The sequence below is a fragment of the Manis pentadactyla genome, chromosome Y, assembly GCF_030020395.1.
Source record: "Manis pentadactyla isolate mManPen7 chromosome Y, mManPen7.hap1, whole genome shotgun sequence".
Taxonomy (NCBI): Eukaryota; Metazoa; Chordata; class Mammalia; order Pholidota; family Manidae; genus Manis; species Manis pentadactyla.
In genome coordinates, this window is record NC_080039.1 from 1,643,057 (window position 1) to 1,655,340 (window position 12,284).

Consider the following 12,284-nt stretch of genomic DNA (forward strand, 5'->3'; position numbering starts at 1 on the left):
TTTTTAGTTGAAATATAGGTAATATGCTATATTTAATGGTTTCATACATAAAACATAGCTTTTCAACAATTACACTTCATTATTAAATCCTCACCATGTTAAGTGTAGTTACCATTTGTGAACATAACAAAGAAATCACACTTTACTGACTATATTCCCTATTCTGTACTTTCATTCCTGTGACTAACTTATTTTACGATTTGAAGTTTGCATCTCTTTGTACCCTTCACCTATTTCATCCACCACCCCACCCATCTCACTATGACAACCACCAGTCTTGTTTTCCGTGTATACGAATCTATTTCTGTAAAACTTTATTCTTTATTTTTTTTAGGGGCCATGATAATCTTCTCTGTATCCTTCCAATTTAGTATATGTGCTGCCGAAGCAAGCACTATTTCTGTAAAACTTTTAAATAAAATAATGCCCAGATGAATTGCTAGGTAGTGCATAGGACACCGGGAATTTATCCTGTCCAGTTTTAATTATAGGACAATTTCTTAAACACTTCACTTGCCTAAAGTTTATTACTCTATTATATATCTGATTATAATAATTCATTATAAATGTATCTTATATCTCTGTTAATGATTTGATAATACTGTTAATTGCTATGGAGTGAATGTTTGTGTCCCCTCAAAATTCTTGTGGAAGCCCAATGTAATGGCATTTAGAAGTGGGAACTTCATTAGACATTTAAGATTAGCTGATATCATAATGATAGAACCCCCACAATGGGATTAGAGGCCTTACAAGAAGAGAAAAAGACCAGAATCCACTGTCTCTCCATAATGTGAGGATATAGCAAGAAGACGGTCTTTAAAGCAGGAAGAGATTTCTTAACAGATAGTGAATCTATTGACACCTTGATTGCTGATTTTCCAGCCTCCAGAATTGTGAGAAATAAATATTTGTCCTTTAAGCCACCTAGTCTATGTTAATTTGTTGTTGCAGCTCCAGCAGATGAAAAAAAATTCAGCTCAAAGAATGCCTAAACAATAAACATTATTTTTTTTTTGAAATATTTGTATCCATATTACATAAATATTTACTTTTTTCTTAGGGGTAAAGAGATGCTTTGGAAATGGACTCATCTGTTTTGTTAGCTATATTTCACATAGAAATGAACTGAAAAGAAATGAACAAATATTCGGTTAAGTTGGTGAACATAAGCAAACAGCCCCCTTGTCTTCATTCCATATTGCTGGTCCTCTCACTAGTGTGGCTTTTCCCTTTGGTGTACTTTGTTTAAGATGATGTCTTAGTAGATTTTTCTGCTTAGCTGTAGACTGTGACAAGACCTCACCTGGGCCATACTGTAGTAATATGGCATACGCATAGCACAAAGTTAACCATCCTATACACTGTGGCTGAAAATTGCTAGCTATTATATATTTCAAATGTGAAGTTGTCAGTATTGGTCTGGTCCATCAGTTGCCATAACTTCCAATAAAATGGCCTCTATAAAAGATCCCCACTTTAAAAGAACACATCAAAAATGGAGCTAATCTTTTGGAAATAAGATATTATGATAATGTGACTTTTTTCATCTTTCAGCTACCTTTTTAAAAAATTTTTACTTTGTCATCATTAATCTACAGTTACGTGAAGAATATTATGTTAACTAGGTTCCCTCTTCATCAGGTCCCCCCACACACACACCATTACAGTCACTGTCCTTCAGCATAGTAAAATGCTATAGAATCACTACTTGTCTTCACTGTGTTGCACAGCTCCCCATTCTCCCCCTACATGCTAATTGTACATGCTAATCATAATACCCCCTTTCTTTTTCCACATCCTTCTCCCTCCCTTCCCACTCATCCTCTCTAGTCCATTTCCCTTTGGTAACTGTTAGTTCACTCTTGCATTCTGTCAGACGGCTGCTGTTTTGTTCCTTCAGTTTTTCTTTAATCGTATACTCCACATATGAGTGAACCATTTGATACTTGTCTTTCTCTGCCTGGCTTATTTCACTGACCATAATACCCTCTTGTTCCATCCATACTGTTGCAAATGTTATGATTTGTTTACATCTCATGGATGAATAATATTCCCTTGTGTATATGTACCACATATTCTTTATCCGTTCATCTACTGATAGACACTTAAGTTGCTGCCATTTCCTGGCTATTGTAAATAGTGCTGCGATAAACTAGGGGTGCATCTATCTTTTTCAAACTTGAGTGCTGCATTCTTAGGGTAAGTTCCTAGAAGTGGAATTCCTGGGTCAAATGGTATGTCTATTTTGAGCTTTCGGAGGAACCTCCACACTGCTTTCCACAATAGTTGAACTAATTTACATTCCCACCAGCAGTGTAGGAGGGTTCCCCTTTCTCCACGTCCTTGCAAACATTTGTTGTTGTTTGTCTTTTTGATGGTGGCGATCCTTACTGGTGTGAGGTGATATCTTACTGTGGTTTTAATTTGCATTTCTCTGATGACTAGCAATGTGGAGCATCTTTTCATGTGTCTGCTGGCCATCTGAATTTCTTCGCTGGAAAACTGTTCAGCTCCTCTGCCCATTTTTTATTGGATTATTTGCTTTTTGTTTGTTGAGATGCATGAGCTCTTTATATATTTTGGATGTCAACCCTTCATCAGATCTGTCATTTAGGAATGTATTCTCCCATACTGTAGGGTACCGTTTTGTTCTTTTGATGGTGACCTTTGCTGCACAGAAGAATTTCAGCTTGATTTAGCCCCACTTGGCTACTTTATGCTTTTGTTTCCCTTGCCTGGGGAGATATGTTTGTGAAGAAATCGCTAATGTTTATGTCCAAGAGATTTTTGCCTATGGTTTTTTCTAGGAATTTTATGTTTTCATCACTTACATTCAGGTCTTTGATCCATTTCAAATTTACTTTTGTGTATGGGGTTATACAGTGATCCAGTTTCATTCTCTTACATGTAGCTGTCCAGTTTTGTCAGCACCATCTGTTGAAGAGACAGTCATTTCCCCCATTGTATGTCCATGGCTCCTTTATTCTATATTAATTGACCATATATGTTTGGTGTAATGTCTGGAGTCTCTATTCTGTTACACTGGTCTGTGCCAATGTTCTTGTGCCAGTACAAATTGTCTTAATTACTGTGACTTTGTAGTAGAGCTTGAAATTGAGGAGCAAAATCCCCCCACCCCCACTTTATTCTTCCTTGTCAGGCTTGCTTTAGCTATTCGGGTTCTTTGGTGTTTCCATATGAATTTTTGAACTATTTGTTCCAGTTTGTTGAAGAATATTGCTGGTAATTTATACGGACTGCATCAAATCTGTATATTGCTTTGTGCAGGATGGCCATTTTGACGATATTAATTCTTCCTAGCCAAGAGCATGGGGAGAGTTTCCCCTTGTTAGTGTCTTATTTAATTTCCCTTAAGAGCGTCTTATAGTTTTCAGGATATTGATCTTTCACTTCCTTGGTTAGGTTTACTCCTAGGTATTTTATTCTTTTTGATGCAATTGAGAATGGAATTGTTTTCCTGATTTCTCTTTCTATTGGTTCATTGTTAGTGTATAGGAAAGCCAAATATTTCTGTGTGTTAATTTTGTATCCTGCAACTTTGCTGTATTGCGATATCAGTTCTAGTAGTTTTGGAGTGGAGTCTTTAGGGTTTTTTATGTACAGTATCATGTCATCTGTGAATAGTGACAATTTAACTCCCACATTACCAATCTGGATTCCTTGTATTTCTTTGTTTTGTCTAATTGACATGGCTAGGACCTCCAGGACTATGTTGAATAACAGTGGGGAGATTGGGCATCTCTGTCTTTTTCCTGAACACAGAGGGAAAGATTTCAGCTTCTCACTGTTCAGTATGATGTTGGTTGTGGGTTAATCATATATGGCCTTTATTATGTTGAGTAACTTGCCCTGTTACATTCTGCTTAGAGTTTATATAATGAATGGATGTTGAATTTAGTTGAATGATTTTTCTGCTTCTATGGAGATGATCCTGTAGTTTTTGTCTTTCTTTTTGTTTATGTGATGGATGATGTTGATGGATTTTCGAATGTTGTACCATCCTTGCATCCCTGGGGTGAATCCCACTTGGTCATGATGTATGATCTTTTTGATGTACTTTTGTACTCAGTTTGCTAATATTTTGCTGAGTAATTTTGCATCTATATTCATCAGGGATATTGGTCTGTAATTTTCTTTTCTGGTGGGGTCTTTGCCTGGTTTTGTTATTAGGGTAATGTTGGCTCATACAATGAATTTGAGAGTAGGCCCTCCTCTTCTGTTTTTTGGAAAACTCTAAGGAGAATGGGTATTATGTCTTCTTTGTATGTCTGATAAAATTCTGAGGTAAATCCATCTGGTCCAGGTTTTTTCTTTCCTGGGTAGTTTTTTGTTTACTGCTTCAATTTCTTTGCTGGTATTTTGTTTGTTTAGATTTAGTGTTTCTTCCTTGGAAGGTCTTGGAAGGTTTTGTTTTTCTAAGAAGTTGTCCATTTTTTCCAGATTTTCCAACTTCTTAGCATATAGGTTTTCATAGTATTCTCTAATAATTATTTATATTTCTATTGGGTTCATTGTGATTTTTCTTTCTCATTTTTGATTCTGTTTATGTGTATTGATTCTCTTTTTCTCTTAATAAGTTTGGCTAGAGGCTTATCTATTTTTTTGATATTCTCAAATAACCAGTTATTGGTTTCATTGATTTTTTATATAGTTTTATTCTTCTCAATTTTGTTTATTTCTTCTCTGATCTTTATTGTGTCTCTCCTTCTGCTGACTTTTAGCCTCATTTGTTCTTCTTTTTTCAATTTTGATAATTGTTACATTAGACTAGTCACTTAGGATTTTTTTCCTTCTTTAAATATGCCTGGATTGCTATATACTTTTCTCTTAAGACTGCTTTCACTGCATCCCACACAAATTGGGGCTTTTTGTTGTTTTTGTCATTTGTTTCCATATATTGATTTATCTCTATTTTGATCTGGTGGTTGATCCATTGATTTTATGGGAGCACGTTGTTAAGCCTCCATGTGTTTGCGGGCCTTTTTACATTCTTTGTACAATTTATTTCTAGTTCTTTGCCTTTGTGGTCTGAAAAGTTGGTTGGTAGAATTTCAATCTTTTTGAATTTACTGAGGCTCTTTTTGTAGCCCAGTATGTTGTCTATTCTGGAGAATGTTCCATGTGCACTTGAGAAGAATATGTATCCTGCTGCTTTTGGGTGTAGAGTTCTATAGATGTCTATTAGGTCCATCTGTTCTAGTGTGTTGTTCAGTGCCTCTGTGTCCTTACTTATTTTGTGTCTGGTAGATCTGTCCTTTGGAGTGAGTGGTGTGTTAAAGTCTCCCAAAATGATTGCACTGAAGTCTATTTCCTCCTTTAATTATGTTAATATTTATTTCACATATATTGGTGCTCCTCTATTGGGTGCATATATGTTTATAATGGTTATATCCTCTTGTTGGACTGAACCCATTATCATTATGTATGGTCATTCTTTATCTCTTTTGCTTTCATTGTTTTGAAGTCTGTTTTGTCTGCAAATACTAGAACTGCAACACCTGCTTTTATTCCTCGTTGTTTGCATGAAATATCTTTTTCCATCCCTTGACTTTTAGTCTGCACATGTCTTTGAGTTTGAGGTCGGTCTCTTGTAAGCGGCATATAGATGGGTCTTGCTTTTCATCCATTTTATTACTCTGTGTCTTGTGATTGGTACGTTCAGTCCATTTCATTTAGGGAAATTATTAAAAGATATGTACTTATTGCCATTGCAGGCTTTAGATTCGTGTTTACCAAATGTTCAATGTTATCTTCTTTTGCCGTGTTTAGCAGTCCTGGGCTCCCTCTCCCTTCACGCCCTGACTCCTCCCCTCCCACTGGGAGCTGGGGTGAGGGACCTCGGGTCCTGCTGGCCTTTGGATTGTATCTTACCCCTTTCACCAGACACGGGGTTCTCACAGGTGTGGATGTAGTCTGACTGTTGTCCTGTGTCTTCTGGTCTCTCTTTTAGGGATAGTTGTATTTGTTGTATTTTTGAAAATATATATGCTTTTGGGAGGAGATTCCACTGTCCTACTCATGCCGCCTTCTTGGCACTGCCTCCCTTTTGCCTTTATTTAGTATCTAGTTGGTCTGCTCTCTTTGCTTTGGTTTTATTTTCTCTGGTTGCATCTGTTTAGCATTAGGAGTGCTCCCATCTAGAGCAGTCCCTCTAAGATTCCCTGTAGAGGTGATTTGTGGGAGGCAAATTCCCTCAACTTTTGCTTGTCTGGGAATTGTTTAATCCCTCCTTCATATTTAAATGATAATCGTGCTGGACACAGTATTCTTTGTTCAAGGCCCTTCTGTTTCATTGCATTAAATATATAATGGCATTCTCTTCTGACCTGAAGGTTTCTGTTGAGAAAGCTGCTGATAACCTGATGGGTTTTCCTTTGTAGGTGACGTTTTTCCTCTCTGTAGGTGCCTTTAAAACTCTGTCCTTGTCTTTGATCTTTGCAATTTTAATTATTATGTGTCTTGGTGTTGTCCTGCTTGGGTCCCTTCTGTTGGGAGTTCTGTGTAATTCTGTGGTCTGAATGAAAATTTCCTCCCCCAATTTGGGGAAGCTTTCAGCAATTATTTCTTCAAAGACACTTTCTATCCCTTTTTCTCTATCTTCTTCTTCTGGTACCCCTATAATGTGAATACTTTTCTGCGTGGATTGGTTACACTGTTCTCTGAATAGTGATTCATTCCTGGATATCCTTTGATCTGTATCTGCATCAGCTTGTATGCATTCCTTTTCTTTCACTTCTATTCCATCAATGGTATCTTGCTTCTAATTCCATTCTGCTTATAGATCCTTCCAGAGGTTTTTTCATTTCTGTAATCTCCTTCCAGACGTCATCCCTTAGCTCTTGTGTATTTCTCTACAGCTCCAACAGCATGGTTATGACCTTTATTTCAAATTCTTTTTCAGGGATATTAGTTAGGTATATCTTCCCAGATTCCTTCTCAGGAAAGGATGTCTGGGTTAGTCTGGTCTGTATCAAATGCTTCTGCCTTTTCATGGCGATAGAGATAGTTGTGGGGAACTGGTGCATGTGTTGGCTGGGAGAACATCTCTTCTTGCTAGTTGTGTCCTTCTTTTCCTGGGAGAACAGTGACCCCTATTGGCTTGTGCTGGGCAGCTGCATGCAGACAGTCTTTCTAATTCTTGCCCAGCTGTTGTGAAAGAAGCTCTTCCCTGCTGCCTCAGTCTGCTTCTCCTTATTGTTGAGTGGAATCAGAGGGGAAACAGATGGGAGGCTGCTCGGGCCTCTGAGCTGCACTGCTGGGCACCCAGAGTTCCCTGGGATTCCCAGCTCTTAGGCTAAGTGTCCCAGGATGTTTCTGTCCACCTGTGGGGACCCTGTTCCTTTAATTCTTTCAAAAAGCACTTGCTTTTCTTTTTTTCCCAGGGGCGCTGGCTGCAGGGACACACTCTCAAGTTTTACTGTCCCATTCCCTTACTATTCAGCACTCCACCCATTGTATGTCTGTCCTCCAGTGCATATTTCTAGGGCTGGGTGTTTACCAGTACTGTGTTCCTTCTACCTCCCTGCTCCAAGTCCTCTCCTCCCACCGGGAGCTGGGGTGAGGGGCACAAGGGTCCCGCCAGGACACAGCTTTTATCATACTCCCTTTGTGAGGTGCTGTGTTCTCACAGGTGTAGATGGCTGTTGTCCTGTATCTTCTGGTCTCTCTTTTAGGGATAGTTGCATTTGTTGAGTTTCCAAAAATATATATGGATTTGGGAGGAGATTTCTGCAGCTCTACTCATGTCACCATCTTTGCTCTGCCTCAGCTCGATAATGTTTCATTTTTAACTTTACTTCATAAAGCACACTATAATCTTTAACATAGAAGACTTAAAAAATAAGTATATTAGCAACAAATACTTGAGGCTTTTAAAGTGAAGGCATTAAACATGGTGAGCCTATTTAGGACAAACAGCTAAATGCATGGAGTTAGGAGAGGGAATTTTTACTTTCAGGAAGAGGAAGACAGAAAACAAATTTAAAGGGCCAGGCAATAAACTAAGGCATAGTTTTCACATAGATCTGAAGAGTATCTTGAAAGTACAGTGTAAGATGCAGTATTTAGTATTTTAGTGCTATAGAGATACTGTAAAATAATCAATGTTAATACACAAGATAAAGGAAACCTAAAAATTTACATTGAATTTTTGTATGATATTAATCATTTTCAACCACACTCTTTGGTTAAATTCTACAAGAAACAGCTAAAACCATAAAGTCAAAAAAGTATATTTAACTTTGTACAAAATAATATAATTACGGTTGAGGGGGAAGATGGACAATCTGTTTATTATTATTATTTTTATTTTTTGAGATGGCATCTCTCATATTTATTGACAAAATAGTTGTTAACAACAATAAAATTCTGTATAGGGGACTCAATGCACAATCATTAATCAACCCCAAGCCTAATTCTCAACAGTATCCAATCTTCTGAAGCATAACAAACAAGTTCTTACATAGTGAATAAGTTCTTACATGGTGAACAGTGCAAGGGCAGTCATATCACAGAAACTTTCAGTTTTGATCACGCATCATGAACTATAAACAAGTCAGATATAATTATTCATTTGATTTTTATACTTGATTTATATGTGAATCCCACATTTTACCCTTATTATTATTACTTTTTTATAAAGTGATGAAGTGGTAGGTAGATGCAAGATAAAGGTAGAAAACATGATTTAGTGCTGTAAGAAGACAAATGTAGATGATCAGGTCTGTGGTGATAGACTAAGTATTAATCCAAGCTAGATAAGGGCAACAAAACATCCACAGATGCAGAAGATTTCTCTCAAAACAGGGGGGTGATGTTCTAAGCTTCACCTCTGTTGAACCCCAATTTCTCACCTGATGGCCCCCCTGTGACTGTGCCTGTCTTAGGTTGTTCCTCCCTTGAGGAATCTTACCCGTCTCTGGCTAACCAGTCATCTTCCGGGGCCATACAGGGAAATGTAAAGTTGGTAAGTGAGAGAGAAGCAATATTGTTTGAAGAGGTTAGCTTTTTACTTCTTTGCAGATTTATGCCCTGTGGCTTCTATGCCCAGCGTTTGTCTTGAGGTATCTTTACCACTTGGAAGAATTATGATAGTTGGAAGTTTTCGATATTAGGCACGAATTCTTCTAAAGGGTTGTAATTAGGAAGGAAGAAAAGCTATAGAAGTAGAAGACGGGAGAAAACATGGGAAGACTGATTATTTCTTTGACATATCTTCTTGTAGAGTAACATAAGCATGTATAGGTTTTAAGCTACTAATTAAATTGTGTACAGACATTAACATAATAGGAATACAGCTACATAACAAAAGCAGACCTACAATTACCAGCCATATTCAGTGAAACCAAGAAAACCAGTTAGGCACCCTAGGCATCTGTGAAAACTTATCAATGATATGATGGATATTGTCTAACTGAATTTGAATAGTTTGAGAAAAATCAGACGCATTAAAACAGCACCTTTCTGGGAACCGTTCACATCCCATACGTTCTTTGAACAGTAGATAGTCTATAGTCGCACGATTTTGGAGAACTGCAACTTTCACTTCTCCTACTTCTTGGTTGAGTTCCGACAGTACAGATCCAGTCAAATTTGTTGTTTTGCTATATGCACAGGCCAGCTTAGATATCTCCATCTTCATGCCAATGGCAAGTCCAGGAACCAGTGCGATAAATGCAGCTACAACTGCAACAGCACCAGGATCTTTATTGAAGATTTTTGATGATCATCTTCTGGAATGACTCTTCCAGAGGATGTTGATTTTGCAAGTTCTTCTTCATATCATATCTTAGTTCGTTTTCTGGGTAGCCAAATTAGGCTTTGGTCCTCTGTATAAACACAAACAAACCCTTTGCTCACACGTTGATATGACATTTATACCACTGTGAAGAACCTATTGGAGATCACCAGAGAGGAACTGTTTTTTTTTTTAAGAGGAATGAATATTATTAGAAAAATTGCTTCCATAGCCGATCATCTGACACCCCTTAAAAGATAAAAATAAAGGATATGTAAAGTGTGCATTAGTCATTGATTTGCAGTTAGTTTTATCCTATCAGGGAGTAATCCCCCTTTTCTTTCTCTTTTTTTTGTTATCATTAATCTACAATTATATGAAGAATATTATGTTTACTAGCCTCTCTCCTATTCCAAGTCCCCCACACAAACTCCATTACAGTCACTGTCCATCAGCATAGCAAAATGTTGTAGTATCACTACTTGTCAAGTTTGTGTTGCACAGCTATCCCCATTCTACCACCCCCACATTTTTCATGCTCATCATATTACTCCCTTTCTTCTTCCCCCCCTTTATTCCTCCCTACCTACCCATCGTCCCCAGTCTCTTTCACTTTGGTAACTTTCAGTTCATTCGTGGGTTCGGTGGTTCTGCTGCTGTTTTGTTCCCTCAGTTTTTCCTTTGTTCTTATCCTCCACATATGAGTTAAATCATTTGGTACTTGTCTTTCTCCACCTGGTTTATTTCACTGAGCATAATACCCTCTAGCTCCATCCATGTTGTTGCAAATGGTAGGATTTGATTTCTTCTTATGGCTGAGTAATATACCATTGTGTATATGTACCACATCTTCTTTATCCACTCATCTACTGATGGACACTTAGGTTGCTTCCAATTCTTGGCTATTGTAAATAGTGGTGCAATAAACATAGGGATGCATCTGTGTTTTTCAAACTGGAGTGCTGCATTCTTAGGGTAAATTACTAGGAGTGGAATTCCTGAGTCAAATGGTAAGTCTATTTTGGACATTAGGAGGAACCTCCATACTGCTTTCCACAGTGGTTGAACTAACTTACATTCCCACCAGGAGTGTAGGAAGGTTCCCCTTTCTCCACAACCTCGCCAAGATTTGTTGTTGTTTGTCTTTTGGATGGTAGCCATACTTACTGGTGTGAGATGATATCTCATTGTGGTTTTAATTTGCATTTCTCTGATAATTAGCGATGTGGAGCATCTTTTTATGTGTCTGTTGGCCATCTGAATTTCTTTTTTGGAGAACTGTCTATACAGTTCCTCTGCCCATTTTTTATTGGTTTATTTGCTTTTGTTTGTTGAGGTGGGTGATGTCTTTATATATTTCAGATATCAAGCCTTTATCGGATGTGTCATTTACAAATATATTCTCCCTTACTGAGGGTTCCTTTTTGTTCTATTGATGGTGTCCTTTGTTGTACAGAAGCTTTTAGCTTGATATAGTCCATTTGTTCATTTTTGCTTTTGTTTCCCTTGCCCAGGGAGATATGTTCAAGAAGAGGTCACTCACGTTTATATCTAAGAGATTTTTGCCTATATTTTTTTCTAAGTTGTATGGTTTCATGACTTACATTCAGGTCTTTGATCCATTTCAAATTTACTTCTGTGTATGGGGTTAGACAATGGTCCAGTTTCATTCTCTTACATATAGTTGTCCAGTTTTTCCAGCACCATATGTTGAAGAGACAGTCATTTCCCCATTGTATGTCCATAGCTCCTTTATTCTATATTAATTGACCATATATGTTTGGTGTAATGTCTGGAGTCTCTATTCTGTTCCACTGTTCTGTGACAATGTTCTTATGCCAGTACAAAATATCTTAATTACTGTGACTCTGTAGTAGAGCATGAAGATGAGGAGCAAGATCCCCCCCACTTTATTCTTCCTTCTCAGATTACTTTAGCTATTCGAGGTCTTTGGTGTTTTCATATGAATTTTTGAGCTATTTGTTCCAGTTCTTTGAAGAATGTTGTTGGTAATTTGATAGGGATTGCATCGAATCTCTATATTGCTTTGGGCAAGATGGCCATTTTGACAATATTAATTCTTTCTCGCCAAGAGCATGGGATGAGTTTCCATTTCCTTCTATCCTCTTAATTTGTCTTAAGAATGTCTTGTAGTTTTCAGGGATCAGGTCTTTCACTTCTTTGGTTAGGGTTATTCCTAGGTACTTTATTCTTTTTGATGAAATTGTGAATGGAATTGTTTTCCTAGTTTCTCTTTCTATTGGTTCATTTTTAGTGTATGGGAAAGCCATGGATTTCTGTGTGTTAGAATTGTATCCTGCAACTTTGCTGTATTGCGATATCATTTCTAGTAATTTTGGAGTGGAGTCTTTTGGGTTTTTTATGTACAATATCATGTCATCTGCAAATAGTGACTGTTTAACTTCTTCTTTACCAATCTGGATTCCTTGTATTTCTTTGTTTTATCTGATTGCCGTGGCTAGGGTCTCCAGTCCTATGTTAAATATCAGTGGGGAGAGTGGAC

The 12,284-nt window shown here is 37.5% G+C and overlaps 1 pseudogene; it reads right to left on the bottom strand.

Moving 5' to 3' along the window:
• Positions 1 to 308: 308 nt before the first annotated feature.
• LOC130682230 (U6 spliceosomal RNA) lies at positions 309 to 395 on the bottom strand (annotated as a pseudogene).
• Between the last annotated feature and the right edge of the window lie 11,889 nt (positions 396 to 12,284).